The sequence below is a fragment of the Gymnodraco acuticeps genome, unplaced genomic scaffold (genome assembly GCF_902827175.1).
Source record: "Gymnodraco acuticeps unplaced genomic scaffold, fGymAcu1.1, whole genome shotgun sequence".
Taxonomy (NCBI): Eukaryota; Metazoa; Chordata; class Actinopteri; order Perciformes; family Bathydraconidae; genus Gymnodraco; species Gymnodraco acuticeps.
In genome coordinates this window covers 1,268,602-1,288,815 of record NW_022990510.1, presented here as the reverse complement: position 1 = coordinate 1,288,815, position 20,214 = coordinate 1,268,602, and the positions used below count along the sequence as shown (strand labels likewise).

The window sequence follows — 20,214 nt, the reverse complement described above, 5'->3', positions numbered from 1 at the left end:
CACCCTGTGCTCAGTGCACCCTGTGGTCAGTGCACCCTGTGGTCAGTGCACCCTGTGCTCAGTGCACCCTGTGGTCAGTGCACCCTGTGGTCAGTGCACCCTGTGCTCAGTGCACCCTGTGGTCAGTGCACCCTGTGGTCAGTGCACCCTGTGGTCAGTGCACCCTGTGGTCAGTGCACCCTGTGGTCAGTGCACCCTGTGCTCAGTGCACCCTGTGCTCAGTGCACCCTGTGGTCAGTGCACCCTGTGCTCAGTGCACCCTGTGGTCAGTGCACCCTGTGGTCAGTGCACCCTGTGCTCAGTGCACCCTGTGGTCAGTGCACCCCTGTGGTCAGTGCACCCTGTGGTCAGTGCACCCTGTGGTCAGTGCACCCTGTGGTCAGTGCACCCTGTGGTCAGTGCACCCTGTGCTCAGTGCACCCTGTGGTCAGTGCACCCTGTGGTCAGTGCACCCTGTGGTCAGTGCACCCTGTGCTCAGTGCACCCTGTGCTCAGTGCACCTGTGTCAGTGCACCCTGTGGTCAGTGCACCTGTGGTCAGTGCACCCTGTGCTCAGTGCACCCTGTTGGTCAGTGCACCTGTGCTCAGTGCACCCTGTGCTCAGTGCACCCTGTGGTCAGTGCACCCTGTGCTCAGCTAGCCCAACACTTATGTTCTTTAAAAAAAAGAAATAGCCATCTTTATTTAAAACAACCTTGAGCTGAAGATCTGAGGAGACATATACGTGTTGTGTCTCGTCAGGCCCTGTTTCTTCCTCCCCTGAGTGTTTTCCCCGCCATCATCAGTGTCTGCCCCTTCCCCTGATTGATTCCACCTGTTCCCACTCACCTCATGTTTAAATAGTCCTGTCTCTCCCCTGCCCTGTGTCAGTTCGTCTTGTTTGTTTCCCCGAAAGGATCGCTTTTCACTCATGTCAGGTTTTGTTATTTTTGTTTATTTTTCTTGGCTTAAGTTTTTGTTAAGTCCTCTTTTCGTTACGTTAGTTTTTTCCTCCTTGTGAGTGCTTTTTGTTATTTCCACCACCTACTCTGTTAAGAGGAATTACCTGACCTGTGAAAATAAATATACCTTTTTTTATATTCAAGACTTTGTCTCTGGGTCGTGCATTTGGGTTCATCAGTTTGTGTGGAGGTCCTGACAATACAGACACTAACGAACAGCTGACTGGATAAATAAATCAAATTATACAACATAACGCCTTTTTTAGATAATCAATTTTCCCTCATCTCATTTATTTAAAATTGCATTTAAAATGTCTTTGTATTTCTTCTTTTACCTCGCTATTAAAATCTCAGCAACGCCCCTGCAAAGAGGAATTAGGAAAAGCCTACCCCTCTGAAAACACACACGCACGCGCACTCAAACACACGCACATACAGTGGGCGTGTCTTCCTCCAGCTGGAGGATTGAGGCGGCGCTGCACCGCGCGCCTTGGACCGTTATGGCCGTGTCTGTGCTCCGACCGGCACACATACTGAGCTCACACACACTGAGAACACACTTTGAGAACACACTCTGAACACACTGAACACACACACACACGCACACACTGAGCGCTCCGCTCCATCACTGCTCCGCGCGCCACTCCGGGACTGCCGGATACTGCTGAGCAGGTAGGTCTCCGTCCTCTGCTCTGAGAGCCTGGCATGCTGTGTGTGAGGAGGCTGGGGTGCAGCGTGAGTGTTTGGGGCGGGATGTGGCCGCTGTAAGCCACAGGTGTGCCGGATAAGATCCGTGTCAGTAGCGCGTGCTGCTGGGTCCGCTGCCACGGACTGAGGGCTCGCCCTCCGTAACCTCCATCTGCGCGTGGCTGCGGGCTGCTGAGCGTTCTGTCAGGACACGACTTCAGGGCAAAGGTAAGTGGAGCGCGCGCTCATGGACCGGTGCTTGAACCCCCCATGCTGTCTAACACTCAGTTCATCTTGCAGTGCCAGTATTGGGCTTTCAGTTGGAAATCAAATCCAATAATAGTTTAAATAGCAGCACAGCTCCTGGTTCGGATCTGCTGAGGGGGGCAGTCTGCACCGGGAGACTGAGGGCAGCTCTTCCTCTTCATGCTGCCACAACTGATCTTTATTTTTGGGCGCGGACATAAGCCACATGTTTATTATAAGCTGTGATTCTTGCTGCTCCTCTGACATGGAGCGGCTCAGCTCTCCCCCTGCAGTCTGACCCCTCTGCATGCTCCTCTCCCCGGGATGAAAGGAGCTCTGTTAGTGCTGCTGCTCCACAGGAAACACTGCACTGTGCACAGTGTGCTCCAACAGGTCCTCCTGCAGGGACGATGCTTATCTGTGTGTGTGTGTGTGTGTGTGTGTGTGTGTGTGTGTGTGTGTGTGGGTGTGTGTGTGTGTGTGTGTGTGTGTGTGTGTGTGTGTGTGTGCGTGTGTGCGTGTGCGTGTGTGTGTGTGTGTGTGTGTGTGTGTGTGTGTGTGTGTGTGCGTGCGTGCGCACACGTGTCTGTAGATCAGGACAGCAGCAAGATGTGTTCACAGGTCATGAGTACAAAGTCTCCCCATGCAACCCAAAAGCTTGCTTCAACATATCGTCTATTTATATATCTGACATCAGTTTTTCAATCATGTTTACTTCCTGATAATGCTGTGAACAGAATTGGTGAACGACTGGCATACAGAGGTGTAACAGTACATCGAGTTAAGTAAAAGTAGAAATAAGAAATACTAGTTGCAAGCGACAGTCCTGCATTACAAATTGTACTTATGTTAAAAGTTTTTTTTTTAAATCCATCAAAAATACGCTCTAAGTATAGTATACTCATTATGCAGAATAAGCACCATTCATTTGAAATGGTTGTATTAAACTGATTAGGGCATTAATGTCACTTCAATGTTGCACCTAGTAAAAGTGGGCTTTCTTTGAATTACTTTATGTATTAAAGAGCTTAACTTATATAATATATGATCATGTTTCATTTGATTTATAGTTTTGTATTCATAATCTAAATATGCAAAGTAAGTAACTCAACATGTAACATACATGGAGTAGAGTACAAATATAAACACAATGTGAAAAGTAAAGTAAAGAACCTCAATTCTTTAAGTACAGTACTTGAGTACATGTACCTAGTTACATTTCTCCACTGGCTTATTATATTTCTGAACAGTCAAATTGAACATGTTAAGCTTAATGCGTGGAATGTGTGTGCAACTGTATACAAATACCTCTTTATATCGCATAGCCCAGTATAAACACATCACAATTAAGATATTTTTGATTTGGTAATATTTAACTTTGCTGCTGTAGAGCATTTTGAAAATGATTGATATGGTTAACTTTACAGCACAGTATAAAGCTGTCTTCACATCTCTATTGTCCACTTTAGCATTTCCATAATGATAGCTCCAAACATGTAAGCACTTCTCTTTCTCTGCCGCTTGCTGTGGAGCCTGGTGTCTCCGCTGACAGAGTGTGTGTCTCCGCTGACAGAGAGTGTGTGTCTGTGACTGCAGCATGTGGGGACTGGACACACATGTCTGCGGCTGACTGCTGTGTTCCCTCATCACCTTCAGTGTTCTCTGACAGGAAGACATGATGATGAGGGCAGAGCAGTCTGTAACAAGCAGCAGGAAGAGTGGCAGCTGTGATGATAATGAGGAGAAGGATGGGTACACAAATAGTGGAGGCTAAAATAAGTCAATACCAGCGAGAACATATCTGTCTGGGGGGACCATGCAAGTGGAGAATGTGAAGGTGTGTAAGGAGGGAGAGAGTGTGGTCGCCTTTCATCTACAGCTGACTTGCTAAAGCTGTTGCAAGGACTGTGTGTGTGTGTGTGTGTGTGTTTGTGTGTGTGTTTGTGTGTGTGTGCCATACTTGCCAACCTTGAGACCTCAGAAATCGGGTGCATTTCAAAACAAATCACCGCTGGGGGGGGGGGGGGGGGGTGCTAGTGGATGCTTATTGTAGCAGCCTGTCGCACCATCCTTGATGGAGATGTGTGGGCTGGACCTGTATTTTACAGGAAAGGAGTGAGCAGAGGGTCGAGTTGTCGATTCTTGTTCTGTTTTCTGTGACTATCTGCCTCACCCTCTTTAGACTTTCAGTTGTGCGCGCTGCTAAAGAGACGCGCGGCGCTACCATGGAAACCAAACAATGGTGTATTAAAGTCCGAGTGGAAACAGTCGTGAGTAAATCTGATTTTGTCAGAAATCGGGAGAAATGCGGGAGAAATATGACCCCGGGAGGAAACCGGGAGAGGGCTATGAAATCGGGAGTCTCCCGCGAAAATCGGGAGGGTTGGCAAGTATGGTGTGTGCACGTGTGTGTGTTTGTGTGTGTCTTCTTCTTCGAGTCCGTAGCAATCTCAGATGTGGTTCTGCCAGTATCAGGCACAGGCCACAGCTGATGGGGCAGGTTCTGCCAGGTCTTCTGGACTGCACCGGGGGGCATCGGCACATTCCAGTAGATGGGACATTGTCTGCACTGATCCACGTGTCTTCTGTGGTGTAGTTCCACACTTTCATCAGTGCTTTGCACCTCCCCTGTTCCACACGCAGTCTATTAAGTGACTTCCAGGTTGTCCAGCCAAGGTCGTAGCCACTAGCAAAGCTTTCCGTTGGTGTGATTCCTCTGTCCAGCCATTCAAGAGCTCGTGTGTCATTTATTTGCCATTCATCTTCCCAGATGTTGGACCTTGCTGCTTGTTTGGTTGTCTGGAGGGGCAGGACTGTCTGCACAAAACTGGCTCTGGATCGGAGCCTGCGTGGGGGTGCTACGTGGCCATGCAAGGGGTGTCTGATGTCTGTCTCCTGTGTTCTCCGTTCATCTTGAGCGATACCTAGTCGTCTGATGTGCGGGGGAGAGATGCCGGCTAGCGCATAGAGGCACAGGACAGGTGTTGTCTTAACGCATCCCGTGATGATGCGGCAGGTGTCATTCAAGGCTGTGTCGACCAGTTTGGTGTGACGTGATCGGCTCCAGCTTGAGCAGGCATGCTCTGCTGTAGAGAAACACAGGGCCATGACAGTTGCACGGATTGTTGGTGGATCTGCACCCCACTTGGAGTTCACTAGTTTGCGCAGGATGTTGTTGCGGGTGTTGACCTTGGCTTTGGTGTTCTCCAGGTGTTTTTTGAAGGAGAGTGTCCTATCCAGTGTAACACCAAGATACATGGGATGCGTGTGGTTGGACAGTTTGTGGCCATCCCAGGTGACGCTCAGTTCCTTTTTAGCATCTTGGTTCCTCAGGTGGAAGCTGCATAGTTGGGTTTTTGATGGGTTGGGTTTCAGGTGGTTGTTATTGTAGTAGCTTGACATTTCTTGGAGGGCACTTTCAAGGACAGGCTCAATCTTCTGGAGGTCTACTTGTTGGGTGGTGATGCAGAGGTCATCTGCGTAGATGAAACGTTGGCATTCTGGGGGTAATGGCTGGTCGTTTGTGTATATGTTGAACAGGAGGGGGGCCAGTACGCTACCTTGTTGGAGGCCATTCTTTTGGGCTTTCCACTTGCTCCTCTGGTCATTTAACTGGACGTAGAAGCGCCTGTTGTTGAGGAGGCTTTTGATGACTTGACACAGATTCAGGTCACCAGTCATGTCCAGTAGTTTCCTGACCATTGTACGGTGTTGGACAGTGTCATAGGCAGCAGAAAGATCTATGAATGCTGCTCCAGTTATTTGTTTTTCCTTCAAACCCATCCTCAATGTGTTGGGTGAGGTTGAGTAGCTGTCCAGCACAGGAGCGGAAACCAGCTTGGTCTTTAGTCAGCTTGGTGTCTATGAGTGGCATGAGGCGTTGGAGTAGCAGCCTCTCGTAGAGCTTGTAAGTGATGCAGAGGAGGGAAATGGGTCGGTAGCTCTTTGGGGATGATGGGTCTTTGCCGGGTTTGGGGATTGCAACCACTTTGGCCTTTCTCCAGACAGGAGGGATGGTTTTTTTGTGCCATACATGTGTTCAGCATCTCCAGGAGCCAGGTCTTTGCGTTAGGTCCCAGGTGCTGTATCATTTCTGCCAGTATGTATGCTTACCCATTGCAGTTTCGAGTTCTTCTATGTCGAAGGGTTTGGTGAGAGGGCTGGCTGGTTGTGGTTAGTCTGATACCACTGTGCGATGGTGTTCTCCTGTGGGTTGTTGGCGGTGTTGGTTACGGCCGTTGGCCACCAGCTGTGATGCAACCGAGTTTGCTGTGACCGTTGTGATTATGGGTGGTGTGGTCTTCGCCAAGACGGCGGATTGTAGCCCAGGCCTTCCTGCTGTTATTTGTCATATTGGTGTTCTCTATTATTTCCTTCCAGACTTTCCTTTGTTCTTCCCCAACTTCGCTGATCAGGGTCTCTCCAAGTTCCATGGTGGTAGAGGAGAAAGGTGGTACAGGAATATACTGTGTCTGGCATCCCCTGGGTATGTGGCGTCTGGCTGACCTTTTTACCAAGTCTGTGAAGTTGGAGTAGTTATTGGGAAGTGGTGGTATGTTAGATATGGAATGCTCTATCTCCTGTTGGAATGACAACCAGTCGGCTTTCCGTAGGTTGAACCTCCTACGGAATGGGACGGTGGTTGCTTGGAGAGCGGATCTAATGGTGATGGCAATTGGCCGGTGCTGGGTATGGGGGATAGGGTCCAGGACTTCCTTCTCAGTTCTGGATGCGATGTCATTGCTTACACAGGCGAGGTCTGGGTTGTATCCTCGTTTCCACCTGGCGCTGTGGAAGGATTTAGGTAGTTTAGCGTTATGGATTAGGGTCAGGTGCTTGGACTCAAGCCAGGTCTCAACTTCATCTCCATCTTGGTTGTTGTTCTCATAGCCCCATGATGTACTGTGGGCATTGAAGTCGCCGATGCTGATATGGAATCTCCTCTTGCATCTTTCTGGTAGTTCTGTGTACAGAAAAGGGGTTGCGGGGTGGTTAGACTGATGTGACAGAGACATTTGGGAGGGCAACTGTGATGGTTTCCATGTTTCCTTCCGTAGTGTGGGTCCAGACTTCCTCAATCTTGAGGTTTGGTCTGCTGAAAACAGCTGATCCATACTGTCTGTGTCAGGTCTCAGCGACCAGTTTCATTCCAGGGATGGTAGGTCGGTGTTGTGCAGGGCCGATGTGGGTTTCCTGCATGCAGAGTATGTCAAAACGATTGGCCATCGTTGCCAGTATCTCTGCCTTGCATCCGGAGAAACCTTCGATGTTGATTGAGACGATTGACAGTACGGGTCCAGAGAGGGGCAGGTATCTGTGACGCTGTCGAGATCCGGCAGGCATCTTCATCAATTTGATTGCGTAGGTAAGTATACAGAGATTGGCCTACTGGCAGTATCAGATTATATCCTATTGGATGTATATCTCATTCAACCAGCACTTCCCAGGCTGCACCACAGGGAGGTTTCTGTAAGTTGTTTTTTTTGTGTTTTGTGTGTGTGTGTGTGTGTGTGTGTGTGTGTGTGTGTGTGTGTGTGTGTGTGTGTGTGTGTGTGTGTGTGTGTGTGTGTGTGTGTGTTTGTGTGTGAGGAAGATATAACTGTTTCTATTAAAGATTTGCATCACTTATAAATGTGCAGCTGCTGATGTGTGTGATCTGCAGTGACTGGTCTGAGATCAGCTCATACACTCAGCCTTGGGAGAATCTGAACTGCTCTCCTCTTTAGAGGACAGTCTCCAAGAAACACCTGTAGTCCAGTGGCAGGAGACATGCAGGACTCTGTAGAGGTGTTATGCAGCAGATAATGGCATCTTGATGTTGGACTTTCTAACGAGACTCATGTTACTACCACTATAAAGTGGCACTCTGCAGTAGTGCTAGCTCGACTTCCCCGGTCAGTCATGTGCAGTGTGGGGGGTTATGTGCTATCAGATTACATGTGTCTGTAACGCAGTCATTTAACGCAATTACTGTTGATTACAGTTACTAAGCATGACATGATGTTAATACTTGCGTTCATTTAAGAGCTTTAACTATCTGCATAACAGGAGGACAGAAAAATAAATAAAACATCCCTTTACGTTTGCACTACGCTCGCGAGTTCATGGATGAGGAGGGGAGCAGGAATGTCAGTCTCAGAGCAGAGATAAACTTCTCGCAGCGTACATCGTGCAGGACAAGTTGTCGTTTCCGTGGTGGAATCGCCATCTTTTCCAAACATTGAGCAAGGTACAGGTAACGGGCAGCCGCCATCAGAAGCTGGACCAGAGTTCTGATGAAACTGAGCTAAAGGAAACATGATGTTCAGACAAAGAGTAGAAACAGAGGTCTGTGTTCAGAACTGTCCTTAGATTAAGGATGTGTGCTGATCTCATGAGGTTTAACTTGATATTGGTTTGTCATGTGATTCATGGTGCATCTCAGGTGATGTTACACAGTTATCTAAAAGTAATGTAACTAGGAGTGTATCTAATTACTTTCAGCAGTGAATATTTTAGTAAAGTAAAGCACTACTTTTAAGGTAACTAGTAGTGTGTAATGCGATTGTATTTGAGTAACTACCCTGACACTGGGCATGTGACCCTCACCTCACGAATCCCCTGACAGCTGCTGTGCGTTCTTCTTATTTCTATTCTGCAGAGGAGGACTGTAGCGTGGGGACAATCAGCTAGAGACAACAGGAGGAGGATTAGTGCTAAATATTGTGCACACGCTGCAGATTGAAGGCACACCTGGCTGATCTGATTACACCACGATTGCATTACACCTGCAATAATAATTATGTGTTTTACTTTCTGGATACAAATTGCTATACCAGGTGGACAAGGGGTCAAAGTCAGGTCAACTGCTTGTCTTTAAAGCATCTGACTAAAAGGATCTTGGAAAATGGAGGGGCATTAAGTGGATCTAAAGTGCTAGGTAGTTGCATAAATGTTTGTTTTGATGCTGTTGATCACTGATTGGTTTAAGTGGTTATCTTATTTAATCCACTTCACAAAAGCTTTGACATCAGACTTCCCATACCTACCACAAATTAGTGTCAAAGCCACAACAGTTTGTGTTCCTGAGTGTTTTTAATGCGGCGGGCTAATTATATGAGTGAGGATGTAAATGAGCAAAGCTGCGGTTGAGTTAATTTGAATGCTAATTAAGACCTGATGTTAGCTTTTTAAAGCTGCATCTTCAGTATGTCTGACAGCAACGGAGCACAACATAGAGTGTGAAAGTTCTCTGCTGCTGATCCTGATATGGTGGAAGAAGAAACCATCTACAAGCTGTCTTCCTGCAGGGAGGAAGTTGGATGATAGCAGTAACATACTTCTGCAGGATTGTTGCAAAGGCTGACATCCCTGTGTTCCCTCCAGAGGGAGTTTCTGCCTCAAACGACTCCATTGGACTCCTTTGTTAATTCCTGAACATAGTGACATCACTATATTTAGCTTCTATTGACTAGCGCTTCAACTCACTGTACTTGTTAAGCTAAGGGGCGGGACATCTCTAAGCGGTTGACCAATCAGAGCAGACTGGGCTCTGGTTTCAGACAGAGGGTGAAAAGAGGTGCTGCAGCACAGGCAGTATGAGAAAAATAAAGAGCTTTTTGAACATTAAAGCATGGAGGCATGTAGAGACACTACATACTGATATACACCTGAACATCAGCAGGAGAGGACTCTTTAAAGTAGAGACACTACATACTGATATACACCTGAACATCAGCAGGAGAGGACTCTTTAAAGTAGAGACACTACATACTGATATACACCTGCACATCAGCAGGAGAGGACTCTTTAAAGTAGAGACATTGCATACTGATATACACCTGAACATCAGCAGGAGAGGACTCTTTAAAGTAGAGACACTACATACTGATATACACCTGAACATCAGCAGGAGAGGACTCTTTAAAGTAGAGACACTACATACTGATATACACCTGAACACCAGCAGGAGAGGACTCTTTAAAGTAGAGACACTACATACTGATATACACCTGAACATCAGCAGGAGAGGACTCTTTAAAGTAGAGACACTACATATGATATACACCTGAACATCAGCAGGAGAGGACTCTTTAAAGTAGAGACACTACATACTGATATACACCTGAACATCAGCAGGAGAGGACTCTTTAAAGTAGAGACACTACATACTGATATACACCTGAACATCAGCAGGAGAGGACTCTTTAAAGTAGAGACACTACATTTATATACACCTGAACATCAGCAGGAGAGGACTCTTTAAAGTAGAGACACTACATACTGATATACACCTGAACATCAGCAGGAGAGGACTCTTTAAAGTAGAGACACTACATACTGATATACACCTGAACATCAGCAGGAGAGGACTCTTTAATGTAGAGACACTACATACTGATATACACCTGAGAGAGGACTCTTTAAAGTAGAGACACTACATACTGATATACACCTGAACATCAGCAGGAGAGGACTCTTTAAAGTAGAGACACTACATACTGATATACACCTGAACATCAGCAGGAGAGGACTCTTTAAAGTAGAGACACTACATACTGATATACACCTGAACATCAGCAGGAGAGGACTCTTTAAAGACACCCCTAAATCTAAAGAGACATGGAAAAAACAGTGGCTCAGATTGTGGTGTGCGGTCAAAGTGGTTCTTGTAATGAGGAACTGATGATAGATCTCATGGTTTGTTTTTTATAGTTGTGTCATGACACTTCCGTCTCATGAATCTGGTTTCCAGCAGCAGCAGCAGCAGCAGCAGCATTAGGCTGTTATCAGTGACCTGCTCTGATTAACCCACAGTTCACAGAGCAACACACAGCAGATCAGCTGGTGGACATAGTGAAGCATTAGTCATATGAGAGGCAGATATTCGGTACCGCCCACCCTCAGGTGAGCTGCTAGCTGCCAGCTCAGCCTCTGCATGTGAAGGCAAAGATGAATCAATCTCCAATTGAAAACATTTCAAAGAGTAAAAATGTGTTTTAAACTCATTCTGCTGCCCCGCAGTGGCCAAAGGGGAAGAAAAAAAACGTACATACTGAACATACTGCAGGTATAACATATTTATCTTCGAGCCCACATAAAGTGAAAATGTTTGTTAAGTTATAAAACATTTGAAGAACGTATGCTCTTAAATTAATTAATTGAAAGTAACAATTAGTAAGCATGTGAAAGCTGCTGAGTGACCTGTAGCCTACATACAGGCTTCTGGAGAAACGGATGACATGTAACAGGATGACCTCATCAAAATACAAAGAAAAGGTAACTGTATTCCCTAAAAAGACATTTCGAAAGTGTTCTGTCAGCTCAGATTTTATTTCTGCTTTTTTAATCACTGGCTGCTGCCTGAATATGCTTCATGAAGGGCAGCTTTGAATAACATCTCTGAGCAGAGGACAAATGTTTCACCTAAAATATCTTGGTGTCTTCTTTTCTAAGGTCACATTGTTCTGTTGTCCTACTAAAACATCTTATTGATATTTCCATGTTTTGCTTGTATTCATTTGCATTGCATTTCGTAGAGAGGTAATCAAAAGAAACAGAAAGTAATCAGATTGATATTCAGATTAGGTTACTTTTTCCCCCGGCTAACTAGTAATTGTAACAGAATACACTTTTAAAGTAACCATTCTAACCCATAAATACATTTGAAAACAAACACCCTTAGCATTTTGGCCTTTCTTGTTCACTCCTTGTTGAAAGCAATCCTTTCTGACTGAGGAACAGGGCTCCTGGCAGAGGGGAAGCTTTCCTCTCCAGTGGAGGAGTTTCCACAGACAGAGGAGCGGAGCTGCCACCATGGAGCATCGGGCCGGCAGCCAAAGGCCACAGTTTACTCCAGGAAACCATCAGCTCCCTCGCTTCAATTGTAAGAGGAACATTTCTCTCACTCTGACTTTCTGCTGCCTTCTCCTCGTTCTACTTAGGACATAACAACAGTTCCGTAATCAGAGATAAGGTTGCACAGATCTAGTTTATTCTTAGTCATCCATCAACTCCTTAATGGGCTGTGAAATTGTTTAGAACCGTATTATTCCTGCCTGTACTTGCTACCCTCAAGTTGCTCCGATTTCAGCCCGCCCCCGCTCCCCCCGTCCTCCCAGTCCATGTTTTGAATCACTGAAATAGCAATGAAGGGTTTGCGTGGATAACTGGCTGCACTTTGATTCCAGGCACCGCCCTGGCACTGCAACATACAGCAGCTGCAGCTTCTAGTCCTCCACTGTTCCTGTGGATTGATGGGATCCAGACAGATATCCCCCTCCTGCATGTCCACGTACCGTGCAGAAAAGATGCCTTTCAATCTCACAGCGGCCACGTCTTCTTTTATTTGGATCCCAAGAGTCCAATTTAGATCAAAGCACTAAAGAGGGGTGTAGTGTAGCACACACCCAATGGAATCTGTGTTTACCCACTTTTTGATGAGCAGGGTTTGAGTTTCCCACCTTTTCAGGCTATGACTAGACCTCTGACAGATATAAATAGTTCACCTATTGTCAGCACATTGCTATGGGCGTTAAGGCATAAACTGACAAGCAGATTATGTTGTAGCTCGCGAGAAGGAAAATATTGTTTCGCCACAGAATTGCACCTGATCCCCACAAATGTTCAGGCAAGCAAACAACTCTGGTTGGTTTGGATTCACTTACACTGGCAGGCTATTTCAGTCTGTGACAGTGTTTGATTCATGACTAGATCTAGGGTGTTTTGGTTCTCTTTATGTTGTGATTTGAGATTTGTATTTTCATTATTAAATGCTATATCAACCAATGCATGAAATAAAAACACATGGATCAATATTTGTATTAAGTTTACAACTCCTGTGCTGCGAGGCCTCCGGACCGTCGCTCTTCAACAAACTGTGAATTACTTTTATTTCTGGCAGATCGCCAAAATAACGGATGGCCTTCAAATTTGTACATCATTTGTGCGACCTGCAGTAATATTGAGCCAATAGACGTGGAAATTCAATATATTGTACAACCACTTTAGACTATTACTTTTTACATTTAATTAACCTGTCATTATCTGATAAATGTTCATGTGCAAGGCCAGCTCAGGCCCTTCAGGTGAAACGCAGAAAAGGTCAAACCATCACTTATTAGACCGAGCCGACAGTCTGCAGCCGTATTCAGTGATGATGTCTGTATTTTGAGGTGAGCTAACGTGATGAAAAGATGTCTAAAAGTGGTGACACAGATGTATTATAAGTGTAACAAACTAGTGGTAATGCACATTGATATTTATATCGCATTTTTATTGTAGTTTTGCCAGATAAATGTGTTGTCTCCCAGCTATGGACTAATGCCTGTAGTGTAACCACCTGTAGCTTAATATTGAGTTGTGCATGTGTGCTGAATGAACTATGTCAGGGTGTTTAGAGGTTTCATGGTGAGCAGACTTTTATATTTTTATATTTAATGCAAGTTATGACTCATTAGACCTTTCTGACAGTATGCAGCCACGTTGCAGTAATGGGCTTGTGTTTCTTTATTTTCAGAACAAACAAAGTAAAATGAATTTATTGTAAATGCATGTGTAGCACCTCTAGTCCTATATCATACCAAGAACAGAGGCGCTAACATCTTCCTAGGTTCCTAAAGTGGTATGCCGTGAATAACTCTGGGAAGAGTTAGATTTTAGTTGAAGATTTTACAATTGTATTGCCAGCAGTATTCAACAACATTTACATTAAATTGTGCCAACAATATGAAAAGGAATGAAAATAAAAAATAGAGCTCTTTACCACACAAATAGAAATAGTCTCTTCCCTTTGATCAAGATAATTCAAATCAGTTCAGTTCGGTGTGTGTGTGTGTGTGTGTGTGTGTGTGTGTGTGTGTGTGTGTGTGTGTGTGTGTGTGTGTGTGTGTGTGTGTGTGTGTGTGTGTGTGTGTGTGTGTGTGTGTGTGTATATATATATATATATGTCCTGATATGGCTCTTCTACCCGGGTAGAGCTAATAGTGTACTGGTTCTTATCTGGATCAGATCAGAGTGAATTCAGCAGGATTCTTCAAACCACGCGTCCTCTGTAGGCAGGTCCAACGGTAGGCCACACCGCTTCCAACAACCGCTCACAGATTTATTGGGCTTGGCTCGCCATCAATCCCAAGTCAGATTGGATCTGGCTTGCTGACATCAATAAAAAACCAACCGGAGTTTCTACACCTAGAAGACGACACAGGCTGTCGTCTTCTAGTTCGGGTTCACACCGGGGTTCTTGCAGGTCAGAGTTTGTCAACTGATATAGTTGAGAGTACAAATTACACTTTTAAAATACTATTACTAGGAGCTGCTCGACTTATGTCTTCAGGGTGTTCACAGGGGAAAAGAGAGAGAGAGAGGCGCCACTCATTACCCTGGGTGTACATTCTAGAGTGCTCCGTGCAGAAACAACATGTACATCTAAAATTACATAAAGCGGTCTAGTAGCCCTATATTTCATATGGGTTACACATGCATGCCTGGAAGTCCCTTTGTGCCCAAGTGTGCACATTGTTTGAAAAAGTAGTTCAATTACAACAGTTAAATAACTCGACCTATGCCAGTAATATGAATAAGTAGCATGTTTTGTTACTTCCTGGTCCATCTTACTATGACTCGATTCATCACTCCCTCTTTTGCCGGTGGGTCACAGTCCACACTCCTCTGGTTGCTCTGCCACCTGTGGATAGCTACTGTAAGCTGTTGTACTGAGTGATCTTTTTCATTTGTTGATTTGTCCTTTAGCAAATTACTGGCTTGTAGGCAGTGGTGCTTTGTGTATGTTTATGATTTATTGTGAAAGGAAGAACCCATGAGAGAATTGCAAAGTGAATGCAAAACGTATAGGCAATTGAATGCTATCATTGTACTATAGTGATTACATGTTGCAATCAAGACTTACTTCATAAAAGCAAAACAATCTTTCTCTTGCAACTTGAAGTAGAAGGCACATTTTTAGGAAAGATACATTAAAAATTGGGTCCAAAATAAATGTTTTTTTTCTTTGAGAAATACCTCTGTCTGGAGCTTTGGCTGCCTGTTTTGGAGCACCTGAGTTCAGTTTCCAGTGGGAGCATTCCTCAGATACATGGAGCCCATTACAGCTGGATGTCTCCTCTGTAAACTCTGCTTATTCAAACGCAGCAGAGCAATACGGAACAAAGTTGTTTTGTAGCTTCAAAAATGGTGAAGCTGCAGCGCTTCAATGCAACAGGCCAAACCGCTCGGCAGCGGTTAGTCGTTATTAAGCAGAATCACAGCGGACTTGGAGCTGTCAACAGAGATAAAGGAGCAGGACTGAGCTCTGAAACAGCACATCCCAACGTGAGGCCGCTGCACTGACTAATGACTTTGGAGCACACACACACAAACACAAAGGCTCTGTTGCAGACAGGAAAAACAACAGTTTCCATTGCACTTTGGCCAGTAACATCCACAAACAAATGTTTGTAGCACTTCAAAACGGTTTGGCTTATTAAGGATTTTTGCTGTTATGAATGTGCCTCCTCGTAGCCCTCGTTGGATCGATAGGTCGATTTAGCCGCAGTTATCGTAGACCGTCCCCCTGACAGATGGTGTCCAACCAGGTTCTTAAGCACAATGAAAAAACTGAAACGTAGACTTTAATTAAATGTATTATGTCAACAGATTTCACATAACTGTATTACTGTAGGCTAGTTGAAAGCAATAATATCAAGTTTAAATAAAAAACATTTGGTCCAACTTAATAGTATTGCTATTAACTAACCTAATACAGTTATGTGAAGGTCCTTTTAGTGTAGTCTCGGAAATGAAGAAGCAACTTGCTAGAAATGAGTGGACCAGCAGTAAATATAAATTCAATTTTTCACTTGTGAAAGTATGATATATGTGTAAATGTGAACAGGACACCAGTGTGGGAGCAGTGATCTGTCGTTGGTATTAAAGCATCAACGGGACACACACACACACACACACACACACACACACACACACACACACACACACACACACACACACACACACACACACACACACACACCCACACACACACACACACACACACACACACACACACACACACACACACACACACACCACACACACACACACACACACACACACACACACACACACACACAACACACCACACACACCACACACACACACACACACACACACACACACACACACACTAACACACACACTCTCACACACACACTCTCACACACACACACACACACACACACACACACACACACACACACACCACACACACACACACACACACACACACACACACACACACAATTCATGAGGTCATATAACTGCAAGCTGAGTATTGCTATTTTTATTTTTAAATAGATAGAAGTTGCATTTAAAGAGATGTTGACAGCTGAGAACAGAAAGGATTTAAATCAGTGGCCAAATGTGAATGTATGGAGAGAGAGGCAGTTCAACTTAGAGCAAGAGTTTTATTGCCATGCGAACTGAAACTTTGTTGGGACCCTTGTATGGACTACCGAAGGTAAATGAGCTACTGTAAAGAACAAGTGCGATCAAATTCGTTTTTTACAACTATTCCTTAAGACTGCTTCCTGAATCACGCACAGTTCATGGTCGGATATTCGCAACAGTATCTGATGGAAAACTGGGTAGTTCCCACTTGTTGGCCCAATCCATCAGTAAACGTTGTTACTTATAGATGTTTTATGTTTGAAACAAACAATGTAGGTAGCGTGTGGACCTGTTGCGGAAGTTGCAAACACAGCACTAGCTATGACTCAATTGCTAGCTAGCGACTGTTAACACTGTTGTTCTGTATGCCCACCAACTTGACCTAAAGTTGTGTAGAAATATGGAGCCCATAGAACAACTTTGGTAAAGGTCTGCCATTCTTTTCTTGTAAGCCAATCAGAGCACCATTTGAGCGCTAAAGCAGTTTCAGACAGAGGGTAAACACAGGTATCCACTAAGGGCTGTCCCCTGATGTTAAATAATAATTGTTTGCATAGCAGCTAAGGGTGTGCAAATACTTGCCTTCACACCTGTACTTTCTCTGTGCTTATGCCCCGGCCACACGAGGACGAAAATGGTCGTTTGCGTTACTGTTTAGTGTCATACAGTATAGACCGTTCGGCCACACGAGGACGACCGAATACGGCACTAAACGACTGCGGAAACGATAACGGGTCTACCCACAATGCAACACGCGCCATATATATATATATATATAAATACGCCATTTTCCTGGAGGTGCAAATATCCTGGAGGTGCTAATATAAACAGCTAGCTAATGTAGCCAGGCAGAGCGCACTAGGTTTTTTTTCTGAATTAACGACCGAAGAAATCGCTGCATGTCTTCGGATTACATCTCTGGACTTGAGGGGTGTGCTCTAGGTCGTTACCAGCGTAAACTAGAGCTGTGTGGGTTGTCGGATTGCTTTTACAGACTGCCTGCAGATGTATGGAAAAACGACAGTGGCCTTCGTCGATTTTGGCTGCATCTACGTCTATCTTCTGGAAACACCAGGTGCATACCCCACTTGTCACAATAATATTATCATGCCATTGCATATATGTGGTATTTTAGAGTTGACTAGATATTGATTAAGGCAATAGACTATGATATTCAGTACAGGAAGCTTAGCAACACCTAGACGGTGTACGGCTGCTTGCACCTCGCGTAAAACGGCGGATACCGGAAGTACGGTGTCGCCCTCGGCCCAATACCCGTATGTGTGTGTGAAAGAATACGATCATTTTCTGATAATGATGAGGCAATAGCCCCGCCTCTCCCCACCTCTGCTGCTCACCGCCGCGTCAAAGTAAACTGCACACTGAATTCAGATTATTTATCTATGTATTTTATTATTATATTATATAGAGTCGTTATTCATTTGTTTTAAAGCTCAATAAATAACAAAGAAGACCTTTGACCGGCACTTTTATAATTTTGTCCGGAAGATTTAAACTTTAATACACGTTGACTTGCGAAAAACTCTGCCCGGTTCCCTCGGCCCCCACCGCGGAGAATAAACAGAAGGGCAACCATGACAACCATGCTTCTTCGCTGCTTTTGTGGAGGAAGTTACAGCGCCACGTACAGGCTCCTGCATATGTACTGCAGCTTCTCCAGCGGTTGGAGCTAAACGGAGCGGTCTCGTGTGGGCAGACACTATCCGGATAACTATTGCGTGTGGACGGAAGCTTTTTTGCGATTGCGTTTGCGTTAATCCTATGCGTTTAGCCGTTTTCGTCCTCGTGTGGCCGGGGCATCAGTATCTCTGTCATAAATAATCTGCGTTCAAACGCATTTCAGTGGAAGGCAGACATTGATGCAGTGCAGCAGCCAGGAAGAATGATTGACAGCCAGCGGACAGATGAGCAGTGGCGTTTTCTCCCAGAGGCCAAGGGAAGCCAGGCTTCCCCCGTTTTTTTCGGATTGTAATTATAATTTAAATAAATAAATAAAAACACTTTGTTTTGTTTAGATAATTCTCCTTTGCCGTGTGTTGCTGCCGGCCCGTCTCTCCCCCATTCTCATTGAGTATTTTACAAAGAGTGAAACAAACAGCGCCCCTCTAGATGTTATGGTGAGACAGTAGATTGCACTCTCTGTTGCGAGAGGAGGCCAGCCGAATCTGGCTTCCCTTGGTGAAAAAAAATGGAGGGATTGACCATTCAGATGAGGCCCACGTGATGCCCCTGCCAACCTGTGATTGGTCAGGGCCATGCCAAGGGAAGCTTGATTGGACACTGCCATCCAATCAAATCACATCAACATCAGTTTTAATACTGTAACTGTCATCACCGCCGTTAGAAATGATCAAGCAAATGAAGCATTATGGAGGGTGGAAATTTGGCGTACTGAATCAAACATAACTTTACTAAACTTCCGCTACAGCAGCAACTAAAAATTAAATCAGATGACAGGCCAATGCCCGCACTCGAGCTGTGTGTACACAGAGGAAAATGGGAGAGAATCGGACGTTTAATGAGGACAATTATGTCCGCACGGAGTGGCTAACTGGAAGCGCTAAACTTCAGCGTCTATTTTGCTGGCCATGTCTTCTTTTTGACAAGGATGCGTGCTCCCTGAACAATCCTTGGGCAACTTCAGGATTCATCGACCTTGCCAACCTGCCACGGGCAATTGAGAGGCACGGTAAATCCAAAAATCACATAGATTGTGTGATTGTCTGCATACATTAATAAGTAAAATGCTTAAATTAATAAGGAGAGAGTTTCAGCTGGAGAGTGCGTGCGGACCTGTCGGTTAGATAACAGGCGTGTGCAAGTCCTGCATCTGTGTGATACAAATGTGTGTCAAATGATACCGGGCGCTGTAATCACTCATCTGGTTACGTTATTGACCCCCCCCCCCCCCGACCCAAAAAATGGGCTTCCCCTACATTTTCTCCACGCCACGCTACTGCAGATGAGGGGTGAAACTCCTCAACAGTGGCTTCACCTTTTATCAAACACAAAGAGCACAGTGTATGCACATACTTTATGTTAATATGATGTGAAGGTAGAGCCTGTGATGTTACACATACTATTGTTATTCTGTGTCTGTGTGTGTGTGTGTGTGTGTGTGTGTGTGTGTGTGTGTGTGTGTGTGTGTGTGTGTGTGCCAGTAAAATTAAGGTGAGACATGATTTACCTTAACAACTTATCTGTGAAAGCCGCAGTGAAAGCAGCTGCACCTGAAACTATTGGACACTCAGTGGAGAGGTGTTACCATGATGACAGTGGACATGCTAAAATGCTGTCTTCATTTTGGCCCACTCAGAGACAGTAATACAGGACAATGGAACAGAACAAGCATTAAATCATCTAATGTAACATTTGTTGTAACCACTGCCCACCTGGGGTATGTAATCGTACAGATTTCACAGGTTTAGAGCTATCTGCCTTTAAGACCCCTTTACAGCGATCTTTATCCTGAAAAATGATCTACATAATTACATCTGATGCCAAATCTTTGCATTTACTTCAGGTATTAGGAATGACATACCACAAAACTCATTTGTCATCTTGAATACACCCTTCCATTGATCTAAATGCAAATTAGGCAGACTCATTCCATTATACCTTGGCTATAAAGGGTTTGCATTCATCTCAAATGATTAAAAAGAGTATTTAGAGAGACACTGTGATTGGTTCAGACCTATACGAGGAGTGTTCCATGTTCCTCTAAACACAGTTTGAGAGTGCTTTACTCAAGGCTTCGGAATAGGTGATTATAATAATTGTTGTCATGGCTTTGAAGTGTCCTCAATATATGTTGACGGATACAAACAGACAGTTGGCTTTTGGTGAGGACATTAGCATTTGTCAATAGTACAGAGGATGATGGCTCCCACATTTTACA

The 20,214-nt window shown here is 44.9% G+C and overlaps 1 protein-coding gene across 1 annotated transcript in view; it reads left to right on the top strand.

The window, feature by feature from the left end:
- Nucleotides 1-1,411: 1,411 nt before the first annotated feature.
- cemip (cell migration inducing hyaluronidase 1) overlaps nt 1,412-20,214 on the top strand; it is a gene marked incomplete in the record, with an annotated part of 278,643 nt that continues 259,840 nt past the window's right edge. The window contains 1 exon segment of the mRNA XM_034226980.1: nt 1,412-1,613.